The following is a 15,813-nucleotide window of genomic DNA, read 5'->3' on the forward strand; positions in this document are numbered from 1 at the left end:
AGAAATTATAAGATTTGGCTATGGATTGGATATGTGGGTAAGAGTGAGGAATCAAGGATGGTACTGAGGTTGGGAGTTTGGGGAGTAACTGGGAGGGTGATGGTGTGCCCTCAACAGTAATTGGGAAATTCAGAAAAGCAGTGAATTTGGGATAGATAAAGAGCTCTGTTTTGGACAGATTTGTGACTGTGTGAGTGGAATTAAGTTTGAGATGTCTGTAGGACATCCAGTCTGAGATCTTCTGGAGGCAGGTCAAGATAGGTGATCAGAGCTCAGTGCAAAGAGCTGGATATATAGATAAGGGAATCATTTGTATAGAGAAGATAATTGAACCCATGTGAGTTGGTGAGACCACCAAGATCATACAGTGAAAAGAAAAGGGTACTTTGTATTCACAAAATTGGTGGACATGACATAGATGAAGACCCAGCAAAGGAGACTAAGGAGCAGTTTGACAGATAAGAAGAGAATCAGAAAACATCAGTGTCATTAAAATATTAAAAAGAAGAAAGTGATTAACAGTGTCAAACCCTGCAAAGGTAAGGACTGAGAAAAGGCCAAGAGATTTGACAATGGAGCTCATTGGTATCTTTGCAGAGGGCAATTTCAATTGAATGATGAGGTTGGAAGCCAGATTTCAGAGGGTTTAGAAGAGAGTAAAAGAAGTAGAAACATACATTGTAGATAGCTTTCTAAAAGAGTTTAGCCACATAGGGACAGAAAGATATAAGACAATAGTTAGCAGGAATGGTAGGATTGGGTGAGAACCCTTCTAAGATGGAAGGGATGTGGGCATGTTTGTAGGGAACATGAGTAGTCAGAGATTAAAGATAACAGAGTGGGGAGGATGGTGAAACAATTTGCTGGAAAATAAAGGATTTGTCTTGGCAAGAAAGGCTACTTCTTCACTTAAGACCACAGTGAAGGAAGAAATAGGGAGGAAGATGTCTGAGTGATATGAAATGAGGGGGAGGAGAGAAAGGGTTACTCCCCATAAAAATAGTATCAGTTGGAGGAGGGAGAAACATGAGTCAAGGATCTCAACTGAGAAGGTTAAGGGACAGGATGCATGAGGTGAGTAAGAAGGTTCATAACAGCTACTTTGGAGAATGGGATAGACAATCAATCAGGAACAGAATGTTTTACTTTGCAGCTATGAGGGCCCAGTTAAGATCACAAAACAAAAATTTGTAGTCGATCCAATCAGCCTAGTTAATATTATTAGCAAAAATAATAATGGCTAATATTTGTATTGTCCTTTAAAGTTTGCAAAGTTTTGAACCTTGTCTCATTCAATCTTTATAGCAACCCAAGGAAGTAGGTGCTATTATTATCTCCATTTTACAAATGAGTAAACAGAGGCTGAGAGAAGTTAAGTGCCTTTCTCCGAGTCACACAACTAGTAATTATCTGAGGCAGGATTTGAACTCAGTTCTTTCTGAGTTCATGATTTCTTTCAGCTCCATCCTATAGTATATGGATAGGAAAAAAGGAGGTTGACAGTAGGAGTAATCCAAGGTTGGGGATTGGTATGACGTTAGTGGTGGCAGGACAAGGAAGCAAGGGAATTGATGGTGATGGATAGTTTAGAGTTGAGCTGGTTCATCAAGGACTTAAGATAGAAAAGGAAGAAAATAGCCTATGAAAGAATTGAAGAATAGAGGGATTAAAGGTCATGATAAGGATGAATTACAAGATTGGGGGTCAAAAAAAGGAAAGAGAGAATGATAAAAGATTATGGTGAGATAAAGGAATTTCAGAGTTCATGGGCACAGATTTGAGATACTTGTGGATGATAGAAAGGTCAAGGGTGTAATAATCTCTAGTTATACCTGAGGTGGAATGGAAGAGTAAATACAGCCCGAAACTTGGAAGCTGGAGCATTTGAGGGGGCATATTGAAGTCCCCTAAGATGAGGGAAGGAGATGGGGAGGAAAGAAAGACTGTGACTTGGGCACTGAGGAAGAAAAGAGAATATCCTAGGAGGAGGAGGGATCTATAAATAACAGTCTCAAAGATTTGGATTAGCTGATAGATTTGAAGATCAGGAAGCTCAAAGGAAGAGAAGTTACTTAGTGCAGATGATTGAGGATAGATCTAGAAAGTGACAATGTGGAGAAAGGAGTTTTCTGACTCCATGGCAACCGTTAAAGGGGGCTGAGGGTATGAGTGAAAACATAACAAGTACTGGAAAAGGATGAAGGAAATAGTATCATTGGGAAAGAGCCAGGTTTCAGTGAAGACCAGAAAAATGAAGGAGTGATAAAGATGTTTAAGCTGAAAAGAGGTGTGCTGGCTATGGAGTAAGCAAACAGATATGGAATTGGATATGGTCGGGGTAGTATATTGAGAAGGACAATAGACAGAACAACAACTTGAGGATTCAGAATAAGATTATACAATGTCAGTCCAGGGTTCAGAGTCACTGGAGTGGGGTAAGTATAAGGGGAGTATGCTGACCATTAAACATCAGTATCAATAGTTGGAGAGAAAACCAATGAGTGAGGCACTAGGTTACATTATTCAAGGTCAGTCCTTAAAGTTCAGTCCCCTAATAGATGAAGATATTATTTCTTAGTACCAAAGATTCCTACAGGAAGCAGAAGCAGAGATCTAGGACTCCTGTTAGGAGGCTGACATGTCTTGTTTATTGCTGCAAGCAGTAGATAGAAGAGGTCTTTTCTCAAGCTGTTGACTTTTTTTTCATGACTTTCCTGCATCACTCTCATTTTTTCCTCCACCTCTCTTACTTTATCTTCAAAGTCATTTTTGAGTGCTTCTATGGCCTGAGACCAATTCATATTTTTCTTGGAAGCTTTGGATGTAGGAGACTTGACATTGCTATCCTCTTCTGAGGGTGCACCTCGATCTTCCTTGTCACTAAAGAAACTTTCTATGGTCTGTATATTTCTCTGTCTGTTCATTTTGCCCACCTATTTCTTGACTTTTAACTCCTTCTTAAAGTGGGACACTGCTTCTAGGATATACCATCCCAAGCTTCAGGGGATCCATTTAAGGAGGGACAGGTTTTTCACTCACTTAGCCTGTGCTCTGGTCTGTAAATAACCCCAGCCTACCTGCTATTCAACCAGGCAACAAAATTTTGTTTGCTGTGGTTGTTAGCTCTAGTGAACCTGTGCCCCTCACCCACCTGGGCCACCACTCAAGATTGCTTCCTGGTTCTCAGCTGGGGTAGAACAACAAAATTCCACCTTAGCTCCAGCAGACACCCCTGTATTCTCCCCATGACCAACCGCTCAACCCTCTCACCAGACCGAGAGCTTAGTTCCAGAAGATGCTGGTGCTGCAGCCAATCCAGAGGCTCTGGGATTAAATTTCTCTCATGTGGACATCCTGGGGCTAGATCTGTGTTGACTTGGGCTGGATCTATGTCAGCAAGACTGTGGGGTTGGCCTCCACTCCCACCCTGGCACAGCAGCCCCCTCCTGCCAACCTTCTAAGCCATCTTTGCTGGAAAATGATCTTAGCCCATCCTTTTGTAGGTTCTGCTACTCCAGGAATTGTATTATGGCATTATTTGGAGTTTTTTTTGAGTGATTGTGTCAGGAGCTCCAAGAGCTTACTGCCTTTCCTTTGCCATCTTGGCTCCCACTAGAGGTCTTTTCTCAAAGGCAGTCAGGAGATGATACTCTGAGAAGGAAGGCAGCATGTTCTTCCTCACATATACACCAAAGTGGCCCAGGAAAGCAGAAGGGGTGCCAGGAGTCTGCTCCCTTCCTTCTCACTCCCACACATAAGTAGAGCATAGCACTGGAAACAGCATTCACTCAGGACCCAAAGTCAGCAGGGACAAAGGCAGTTTCAATACCTTTTAAGGAAAAACCATCCCAACTTCTTGTGGGAAGGGAGGTACACTTAGAATATTGCTTCAATTACATGCAAACAGCTGATAACCCCAAGGAAGCTCTCCAGACCTTGCTCTGCATTCCTCCCCCAATGGTCCAGTGGTAGCCTCCCCAGCAGGGGGTGCAGGCTGGTGTCCCAGAAATGCTACCTGTTATGGGGTGGGGCCCCTATTTTTCTTCTCTCCCAGCATATGATACTGCAATGAAGTGGAGTCAAAGCACTGGAGTTCAAACCACAGATCTGCTTCTTACATACATGAACTTGGTCAAGTCAATTAACCTTTATGGGCCTTAGTTCCTCATCTGTAAAATAAGGGTATTGAAACAGATGACCTCTGAGGTCCTTCCAGTCCTAGAGCTATGATCATATGATAAAACTGAATCTGGCTTTAAAAGTTCTTTTGAAGACATATTTGATATAGCTTGTTCCTAATTGCTAGTTAAGAATCTATAGACTACCACATCATGCTTCTTTTCATACCCCTCAGACTTGTACCCATTTTCCACAAAGAAAATAGGTACAAGTTAAGGAAGACTTCACTCAGAATCACCGAAGTAGTTGAGACCAAACTGGAACTCAGAACCCAGGGGTAAGTAGCATCCTAAGCCCTTTGCAGATTCAAAGAGAATACTAGCTCTCTACTCTTAGCAGAATAAGTACCTTTAGTTATCTTTTCTAGTAGTCTTCATGGACTGTGCTGAACCAGCCTTATTTTTTCTCTCTTATGACAAATGTCATGCATTTGCAAGATGTCTGGCTAAGATTTAAAAGTTCCTAATCATGCAACCAAACACAGATAATTAAATCATGTAGAAATTGAATCTGACCTTAGCCTTTGTGATGAAATAATGGGATTTAGCAGATACTCAAAGACCCACCTGGAGATTAATCTATACTGATTGAATCAAGTGAGAGTGATTGACTGCTGATTAAGCCTACTTCAAGTTAATTGGATTGTAATCACAGCTGGCTATCCCTTAAGAAGGTATTGTTCTCAGAAGCTAGACTGTGAACTCAACTTGAGAACACCTTCAAAAGCAATGGATTTGGATGACACCAACCAATCAGCTTGAAGCAGTGTGTAAGGACTGCCTCTGTTCCAGACCTATAAAAAGCTTCCACAATCAGCTTCCTGGGGAGTTCCTGATTAAAGCAGGCTCCTAGAGAAGGACTTGAGGAAGAACCCAACCAGGCTGGAACTCTATGCTAGATAAGCCTTTTCTTAACTTTCTGAACTCCTTGTAAATATCTGTATGCTTTAATAAATGTTTAATGCCCAAAGACTGGTGCTGAAGCTTCTAATTTAAGGTGACCACAATATAGATTTTAAACATCACACCTTATTAGCAATGTACATGCACACACGTATACATACACACACACACACACACACACACACACACACACACTACTTATGAAATTAATTGGCAATGTGTTCCAATGCCTCACTACTCTTCTAATGAAAAAGTTGGCTTTTTAACTTAACCAAAATTCCTCTTGTTGAAATCTAATCTAATCTCCTTTTGACCTGTTATCAATAAACCAAGAGAATAATTGTTCATTCTCCTTTATCTGAGATGACCACAGGGATGGGAACTAGATATGTGATGTCATTGGTTTAAGGAACTCATAAATAAGGAAACTCCTACTGATTCAGTTCAACATCTTCTCTGTACTTTACAGCCTTAGAGAGTTGTCCAGAGCATGAAGAGGTTAAGCAATTTGCCCAGAGTCACACAGCCACTGAGTGTCAGAGGCGGGATTTGAACCCAGATACTCCTGGCATTAAGGTCAATCCATTATGACACTGCTTCTCAACATACTTACATTGATCCAAATATAAGCTATCCCTGAATATAAGCTGTGTCCCTAAAAAGAGATTTATTTCAAAGGGAAAAAATGCCTAGACTCTTATAAGTTGAATCAAATGGTTCTAAAATGAAGAGAAAGGGGAAGAGAGAAAATTGCCTATACAAAGTCAACAATCTAGATACCGTATATTGCAGCTGCAATGTAGGAAAAAAGATAACAGCAAAAAAAAAAAAATAGAATTTTGGGGGGCAGCTAGGTGGTACAGTACCGGCCCTTGATTCAGGAGAACCTGAGTTCAAATCCGGCCTCAGACACTTGACACTTACTAGCTGTATGACCCTGGGCAAGTCACAACCCTCATTGCCCCGAAAAGAAAAAAAAAAGAATTTTTTTTTTTTTTAAAGATGAACAACATCATCTTAAACTCCTTAGCTTCATTCAAGGACCTAATCAGATACAACCCATTGTAGGAAGACTTTATTAATCCCACCAATTATTAGTAGTCTCCCTCCTCAAATTTTCTTGTTGTCTTATCTGTGTCCATGTTACTGGGATACACATATCACCAGGTGAATGCAAGCTCCGCGAGGGTATGGACTGTTTTAAGTTCAATCTTTGTATTTATAACATCTAATACAATACCTTTTTTAAAAAAAGAAAAGAAAAGAAAAAAAGAAATAGAAATTCAGTAGGACATAAATCCAAGGAAGAACTAACAAGAAGGAATTGGTTTCTTGGGTAGAAATAATGAGAAACTTGTGGGGAAGTGAAAAACCGGGCACTGTCTGACATGCTACTTGACCTTAGGAGAGCAGATTTCAAAGGTCCCAAAGAAAAGATAACTTAAAATTCTATAGAGAAAATCAGCCCAGGAGGAATAGAAAGCTTTCAAGAAAGAAATTCTGAAGACAAAAAGAGATGAAGAAAAGGAAGTCATTTAAAGAGACTGGTGTGAATGTATAAAGAACTCATCAACCAATTTAACTTTTAAAAATAAATAAACAAGGGGGCAGCTAGGTGGTGCAGTGGTTAGAGCACCAGCCCTGGATTCAGGAGGACCTGAGTTCAAATCCAGCCTCAGACACTTGGCACTTACTAGCTGTGTGACCCTGGGCAAGCCACTTAACCCCCATTGCCACACACACACACACAAAAGAAAAGTATGAGATTGATAAAGCTCTGAACAAGCTGAGCCTAGTAAAGAAAGTTGTTCAATCATGTCTGACTCTTCATGACCCAATTTTGGGGTTTTCTTGGCAAAGATACTGGAGTGATTTTGCTATTTCCTTCTTCAGCTCATTCTACAGATGAAGGAACTGAGGAAAACAGGATTAAGTGACTTGCCCAGGGTTTTCTTAAATCATAAAAGTATTTTATTATTTTCCAGTTACATGTAAAGATAGTTTTCAACATTTGTTTTTATAAGATTTTGAGTTCCAAATTTTTCTCCCTCTCTCCCTTCTATTCCCCCTCCCCAAGACAGAAAGCAATCTGATATAGATTATATATGAACAATCACATTAAACATATTTCTCCATTAGTCATGTTGTGAAAGAAGAATCATAACAAAAGGAAAAAACCTCCCAAAAAGTAGAAACAGTATGCTTCAGTCTGTATTCAGATTCCACAGTTCTTTTTTCTGGATGTGGAGAGCATTTTCCATCATGAGTCCTTTGGAATTGTCTTGGATATTTGTATTGCTGAGAAGAGCTAAATCTATCACAGTTGATCATTGCATAATGTTGCTGTTACTGTATACAATGTTCTCCTGGTTCTGCTCACTTCATTCGGCATCAGTCCACTTAAGTATTTCCAGGTTTTTCTGAAATCTGCCTGCTCATCATTTCTTATAGCATAATAGTATTTCATTACATTCATATATCACAACTTGTTCAGCCATCCCCCAATTGATGGGCATCCCCTCGATTTCCAGTTCTTTACCACAACAAAGAGAGTATCTATAAATAATTTTGTACATGTGGGTCCTTTTCCCTTTTTTATGATCTCTTTGGGAAACAAACCTAGTAGTGGTATTACTGGGTCAAAGGGTATGCACCATTGCTCTAATTGTTAAGAAATTTTCCTTACTTCAAGCCAGATTTGGGGAGAAAGTATGGTCTGTACACTATCTTTCATGGCTTTCATTTACTTCTGACTCTGATGTGGGTGACAGTTAACCTCCTGCCTCTCAGAGCTACTCCTAAATTCCTACAGAGATTTTAAGGATAAGTAGTATACTTATCAAGAATGGAAGTGTAATCCAAGGTTCAAAATAATTTGCAGAAGACTGTTTTTATTAGTGGAGACTGAATACTCAATGTTCCATGCCTTTGTGAGAGGTAGAGTTGAAGAGAATTTGGGAGAAGAGAGATCTTATGGCTTCTAGCTTCAAGAAGGAAGACACTAGTTTCACTTCAGGTCCCTAAAAAGAAGTTGACATGTAGAGGAGTGAGCACCTCAGTCATGTCCCTATTCTTGGCTTGCTACAGTAGAGATTTCTTCTTGGGTAAGATATGGGATTCTCTCTCTTGGTTGAGCTGAGATCTCTCCCATTTGAAGAGCTCATTTACCTGTTATAGATCATCTTTTTAACTCCTCTGATTTATCTTTGCTATAAGCCTGGATAAATGGGTTTATTTACTGTTCACTATGTATGTTCTTTGTGAAACTGGCATTTGGTAGGAAGGAGTTTAAGCATTGGATATATAGTTTGGAGTACTTCTTCCCCATTAAAAGATAGCAATCAGGAGCTCAGCTTAAGCCAAGAAATCATTTCCCCTATGCTAATAATTTTTAGCGGGGGCAGATATAATTCTAGCCTACTATCATCTAAGGAGAAGTCTGACTCCAATCTCTTGCTCCCTGAAAGACAGGAATCAAAGTCTTCCTTGGAGAAAAGTGTCTTTAGAGGTGTCTATTCATGCCTCCTTGCAAGTAATCTGGACAGATCCATGTAGATACATATAACCTATATGGGTAACACAACCCACACCATGTTCTTACAGAAAAATAACTAATAATCAATGGATATTATTCTTTGGGGTGGGGTTAGGGATTGCCATATGAGGGTGGATAGGATTTTGCTGTCCCATTATAATTCTATACCAGAGTCTTTCCTGTATCTAATTATCAAAGCCTTCAAAAACCTGGAATCAACCTCATCTAGTTTTTCTTTCTTTTTTTTTTTTTTTTTTTTTTTTTTTAGTGAGGCAATTGGGGTTAAGTGACTTGCCCAGGGTCACACAGCTAGTAAGTGTCAAGTGTCTGAAGCCGGATTTGAACTCAGGTACTCCTGACTCCAGGGCCGGTGCTCTATCCACTGCGCCATCTAGCTGCCCCTAGTTTTTCCTTTTTTAGAAAATATTCCTGTGGCAGCCACAGAATCCCTGAATCTAGTTCTCTAGTAAGGATGTTGATGCTTGTCTTTCACTCTTTGGATTTGGATTCCCTTGGGCTACTGGGTGGTAATGTTTCTGTTTCTAAGTGGCTGATTGAGATGGTTGGCTAAATAGTATAATTAGTATTTACCATTTATTGTGTACCATTTGGGCACTTGGGGCTTTATGCACCAAAATTAGATGTAATCTCCACTCTCTGGGTTCATAATTTAACTTTGATGGATCGGTTAGATGCCTAAATACAGGGTAAGGAAGGGAACAGCTTCAGGTTCTGAGGATACAATGCCCTGCAGAAAGACATATGCCTAATAGGTATTATATAATGATGGTTGGAACTGATGTTGTAGATTTATATTCTATTTCTGGAACTGAGACCCTCTGAAATCCCCCCTCCCCAAAGTTCAACTATATGGCACCAACTGCTCAGTCACATGTGGTAAACATACTTAGATTCTAGACTCCTGGAAACTACTAGTTAAAAACAAATTTATCGGGGCAGCTAGATGGCACAGTGGATAGAGCACTGGCCCTGGAGTCAGGAGTACCTGAGTTCAAATCCGGCCTCAGACACTTGACACTTACTAGCTGTGTGACCCTGGGCAAGTCACTTAACCCCAATTGCCTCACTAAAAAAAAAAAAAAAAGAAAGAAAGAAAGAAAAAAACAAATTTATCCATATCACTCTCCACCTAAAAGTGTTAATGACTTCTAGGACAAAATATAAGGTCCTCAGCCTGGCATTTAAATATCTGCTCCCACTTACCTTTCCAGTTGTATTACTCCCTTTTATACACCTACTGATCCAGTTAAAATAGCTAGCCAACCATTCTCCACACATGATGATACATCTCCTACTCCCAAGCCTCTGCATAGATGTCAGGAATGTCCTCCCTCACCACCACTTCTTAGAATCCATGATTCCCCTTAAATCATAAGTCTGGCAATATCTCCTACAAGGGCCCTTATATGGATTGCCCTAGTTCTCTCCCTCCCTCTACAAATGATTGTGCATTACTCTGTACATGTTTTGTATTAGCTCTGTGAATTGGATGTGTACTTGAAGTAGAATGTAAACTCCTTGAGCATCAGGACAGCCCGAGTTTTGACAAAGATATTGTGCTTTAAATATAGTAGGCATTTAATAAATATTTGTTGAATTAAATTGAATCATATTCATTCTTTGTCTTCCAAAGATGCCTTTAGCGATAGAGCTTTAGGTCATTCGGAGGCTTGGACATCAAAAGTCAAGGCATCTTGACTCATTGCAACAGTGAAAAACTCATCTTCTGCCATTCAGAATGGCTTTAGAGACATGTTTATAATAGGATAGATGTCCTTGACCAGTAGAGGGAGCATTAGCCTTATAATCACCGTTCTTTTAGAAATAAAAATGGCTTTGAATGGGGACTGGGGGTTTAGGAGAGAGATCATATAGTACAATAAATTAGGCACTTGCAAAAATACTTTTAAAAAGAAAATTTTATGATGTGTGATAAGGGCTATTCTCCTATATGTAGCATGAGGATATCATTGCATCGTTTGAAGGGAGGCAGAATAGATATAGCTAGCTTCTTCTCCTCCCCATCCATCTTTTTCCAAAGGAGACTTTATTTCCTACAGAAAAACAGGAGGTTTGGACCAGAAGCTTGGTCACTCTAATCTTCAGAGAGAGAATGGGGTACCAAGATAAAATTATATCTATCTTCTCCTTTAAATATTATTAGTCTACAAAATGACTATGGTAATGTTTTACATAATTGCACATGTATAACCTATATCTTATTGCTTATCACCTTAGGGAAACAACTTTTTAAATTGGCTATTTAAAAATATTATTAGTCTAGGGGATATAGTTTTTAGGTTCAGACTGCTCCATTAATTGGCAGGAGCAAGACCCCCAAACTTCATATCCTAGGTTTGACTCCCACCAAATACCAGTTCCACAATGAACATGCATAGGAATTACTAAAGAAACTCATTTATCCAAATCATCTCAAGACAGAAATAAAAGAAAATATAGATAAGATAATATGTACCAGACAATACAGAGTGAAGGAGCCCTGCCATTGAAAGAGAGGTAACAGTTCAAGAGAGTTAAAAGGAGAAGTTCTGCAAAGTCTGCAAAACATCAAACTATGGGTAGAGGCTTGATGGAAACTTCCAGCTCCTCTCATGTCAGTTTCTTCCCTGGTTTTTCCTTCAGCAACCTGAAGTGGAGTTAGTGTCTTCCATCTTCTTTCTCAAAGCTGGAAGGGAAATGACTACAGAGTGTGAAGAGACTGGAAGAAAGCCCAGAGATGAATGAAAAAGACTGAAGCTCCCTCCCTTAAACTCTTCCTGCCGCTCATGCAGAGCCAGGGCATTGATCTCCACCAATAAAGAAAATGTACCATGCCATTGAGCTTTAGGACTGGAATATGTTTCTCTTTTTCCTCCTCATAGCTATATGCACTTGCGTGCCTACATTTAACATGGGACACTGCTAAGGAAGAATCTCACATTCTCAATCCTGAAAGCATTAGAGAGTTCTCAGAGCTACTTACATTAAAATTCCATATAAATGTAATGATGCTCATTATTTAGTCTTTAGTAACAACTGACATTTATATAGCACTCTGCATAGATTATCTCATTTGATCTTCTTTAAGCACCTTCTGTGGCAGGTACCAAAGTTATTATCTCCATTATCTCTAGATAAGAAAACCTGTTTCCTTAGAGATAGTAAATGACTTCCCCAAGATCACATAGCTGCTAGTGTTAGATACAGGATTTAGACTCATGTCTTTCCTAAATCCAGATGTAGCCATTTTCCCACTATACCCCATTGCCTCCTGGGCTCTAAGCAAACTTCTCAGGAAGTCCATTTAAATTTCCTTCAGATAAGGAAACTGAGGTTCAGAGCTGGTAAGTGACTTGCCCAAGGTCACATAGCTATTACGTTTTAGAGGTAGGATTTAATTAAATCCAGGTTTCATTACAGCGCTTCTTGGGAGTGAGGTACCCAAATTTCTCCAGTATTTCTCTACAAGCTTTTCCATTCCCTAGCTTACACAGACCTCTATACCTCCAGGGTCCTCCACCTGACAAGTTAGATAGATAAATGAGCTCTCATTCAGGACTCCATCTGACCCCATCAAAGTAACTCTCTTTGTTGTTCAGCTCCTGGCTGTATAAAATGAGGCTAATGTTACCTACTTACAGTTAGTGAGAAATAAGAGTAAAATCATTTTGCAAATGAAGTGTTCATGAAATTAGCCTCTCTCTACTTAATGTGGCATTTCTCACATGAAATCTTCCCACAATCTCTCACTCACACAGGCTTTCTCACCCCAGCTCATAACAAATTGTAACTGTTTGTCTCTCCTTTTGAATCATTTTCATATTCTACCTTAAATAAGAGCTATGTGTACTTGTGTATCTCATCTTCTATATTAGAATGTAAGTTACATACAAGCAAGGACTGTCTCGTTCTTTCTGTCTTCCACAGTGCCTTGCTGGTACTCAGTAAATATTTGTTATTCAATGAATTATTATTGGTAACATGTGAAACCATCCCAGTCACTGAGATAATACTTGGCTTCGCTCAGATGTTTCTCAATTTTTAAATGATTCAGCTCATTTGACAAAACTGCATATTATTTGGTTTTTCAGAATAAGTTCTAAATGGAATAACTAGTACTATTATTACAATTGTTAATATTATTATTAAAAACAATAACAATCAGCTCAAGCCCTTAAGAATTTAGGGTGGCATAAACATACAATGGGTAAATGTGGAAATAAGGAATGATTCTCCTCTATTCTGACACTCAATGAACATAAGAACAAAGGGAGTATTTTCTCTCTGGTACACTTCAAAGAGTACATTACTGCACCTAGAGAGCTATAATGGAAAAGGTGACATTGTGATAGCGGTAGCTGGATCCCTGAACTAGCATGGGCTATAGGAATGAATGTCATCAGGCAGCTCTGTCACCTACTACCCAATTCCAGGTTGGACTGAGGGAGGAATCTGAGTCTAGGAGTGGTAGAGAGAAGCAGTTACAGGGCCCTGAGCAAAGTGAACAGGGAAGAAGTTTGAAAGCAAAGAGTTGCTATATGGTTCAATTCTAGTCTCCAGTCCAGTCTGAAGCCTTCAGTGGAATAACCAATTAAGGTGTCCCACACTAAAGGGGAATTTGCAGTTTAGTCTCTCTGAACCTGCAGAGTCTCCCAACAGGTTAATAATAGTGACTGAATCCGGTAACATTCTATTGAAATTCCCAACCAGGGACAAGCCCATAGAACCAAACTTCAGATGAGAACTTGCAGTTCAGATCAAAAGGACAGTGAGCAGGCTTTACCCCAGATCATATCACTTTGGGAGCACTGAAAGCTTGCAGGATCCCAGCCTGAGACGTGAAAGCAGCAGAATGATATCAAAGGACAGAAGTTCGGGCTAGTCATTCCTGTCAGAAATGTGCAAAGCCCACTAACATAAAGTCCAAATTAAGAAGTAGGTTGGAAGAATGAGCAAAGAAATGAGCTATTATGGTGGCAGGGAAACTCAAAACACAAAACTAAAAGAACAAAATGACTCAAAAACATACACAAGCAAAGCCTCAAAGGAAAATGGAGTTTACACACAAGGCCAATCAGAATTCCTGGAAGAGTTAAAGCAAGAGGTCGTTTTTGTTGGTGTTTTGTTTTTTAAGAATTAATATATGGAGTTATGAATTGATCCAAACATTCTGGAGAATAATTTGGAACTATGCCTAAAGGGCTATTCAACTGTGCATACCCTTTGATCCAGCACTCCTAGGTCTATATCCCAAAGAGATCATAAAAAAGGGGAAAGGACCCACATGTACTCAAACATATGTATGTATCTTTATATCACTGTAATTCATAAGATTTCTCTTTCTTACATTTTTCTCCATTTCTTCATTCTCTTCTTGCTTTCAATGTTCTAAATAAATTCTGCTGTAGTATTTCAAGGTCTACGCTTAGATTTGCCACTTTTGTCATTGTTATTATCATAATCATTATTATTACTACTATTAGTTCATTGTTCAGTCATGTGCAACTCTTTGTGTCCTCATTTTAGGGTTTTCTTGGCCAGGTTACTGGAATGGTTTGCCATTTCCTTCTCCAGCTCACTTTACAGATAAGAAACTGAGGCAAACAAGGTTAAGTGACTTGCCCAGGGACCCACAGCTAGTAAGTGTCTGTAGCCCCATTTGAACTTAGGAAGATGAATCTTCCTGATTCCAAGGCCTGGAGCTCTATCCACTTTGACACCTAAAGGCCAACTATTAGTTAACATTGGTATAATTTAACTTTCCAGGGTGCTGAAGGAGAGGAAACAGGGAACATGTACAAGGTAATTAAGTGGATTACTTCTTGCTGATATTTTGGAAATGACCATAGAAGGGACTACAAAACTTTGACTTTGACTCCTGGGAAAATACTAGCATGGCTCATTAGAACTATTTAGTGAACATCTTGAAAGGGAAATTACAAAGAGTCAACATAGCTTCATCCAGAGTAGGTCATGCCAATCTAACTACATTTTCTTTTTTGACTGAACTAGATTACTGAAGTAGAGGATGAGAGGGATGCTATGGATAAATTATCTAGTTTTTAGAAAAGCTTTTCTATGAAATATATCATACAATTCTTATGGAGAAGATGGAGAGGTACAGATAAAGGATAAGTGATATAGGTTCCTCCTAGAGAAGGGAACTCCATGTACTAAGGCAGATAGTTTAATCACAGTCAAGACGGACAATGATAAGCTGCAGACACCTTCTCTGCAACTTAGTCATAAAGAGTTGCCTAAAACATTTAGGTTAAGTGACTTGCCCAGGGTCACACAGTCAGTATATGACAGAACCAGGACTTGAACCCAGGTCTTTTTGACTGTTAAACAATAATACAATCAAATGGATTCAGAATGGGTCATATGGCTGAATTCAAAGAATAATTGTTAACTGTTTGTTGTCAATGTAGAGGTCTCCAGGGAAGTGTTCCAGGAATATGTGCTTGTCTTGCTCAGTTCAACAAGAGCTACAGAAGACAGTAAAGGTAATGAGAGCACTGTCACCTGCTGGGGATGGATGGAAAACCATACAAAAATTATGGAGGAGGTCAACAAGTAGGAACAATAATGGGGAACAGTAACCAGTGATATCTTTTAGTAGTGGATGAGAAATGCAAGAAGCAAACTACACATAAACTGAGAGGGAAGTATTGATTTGGGGAAAACAGATCTCAATTCCCACTGTCTGGAGCCTTCTAGGTCATTACTATGGCATTGAGACCACAATTTTCTGGGGAAATATTTATTGGGGGAAAAGTATTGCTATTTGTATGGGCTCAAATACAAATCCTATCTCTCCATTAACTTATAATCTGTTCATATTTTGAGCCTTTGGAGCCCAGGTGCTTGTAAAGAAAACCTAGAGGGTAACTGGGGGGAATGCCAAATGCTGACGTTTCTGGATCTTCGAAATGAGGGCAAAAAAACAGAGAAGATATCTCCAAAGGATAGTTGGGCCTTGCATACCAGGAGGAAGTCTCTGACAAAGGGTTACACCAGGCAATGTAAAATACAGCAGAACCAAAGCATTTTCAGCAGACACATTTTAAAGGTCCTGTAATAATGAGGGAGGGGGAATGAGCTGTGGTGAAAGGGTGGTACATATCTTCATATCTAGTTCCTTTTATTCTTTCCTTCTTCCCTTTTCCTTTTTTG

This window comes from Dromiciops gliroides, chromosome 3 (genome assembly GCF_019393635.1).
Source record: "Dromiciops gliroides isolate mDroGli1 chromosome 3, mDroGli1.pri, whole genome shotgun sequence".
Lineage (NCBI taxonomy): Eukaryota > Metazoa > Chordata > Mammalia > Microbiotheria > Microbiotheriidae > Dromiciops > Dromiciops gliroides.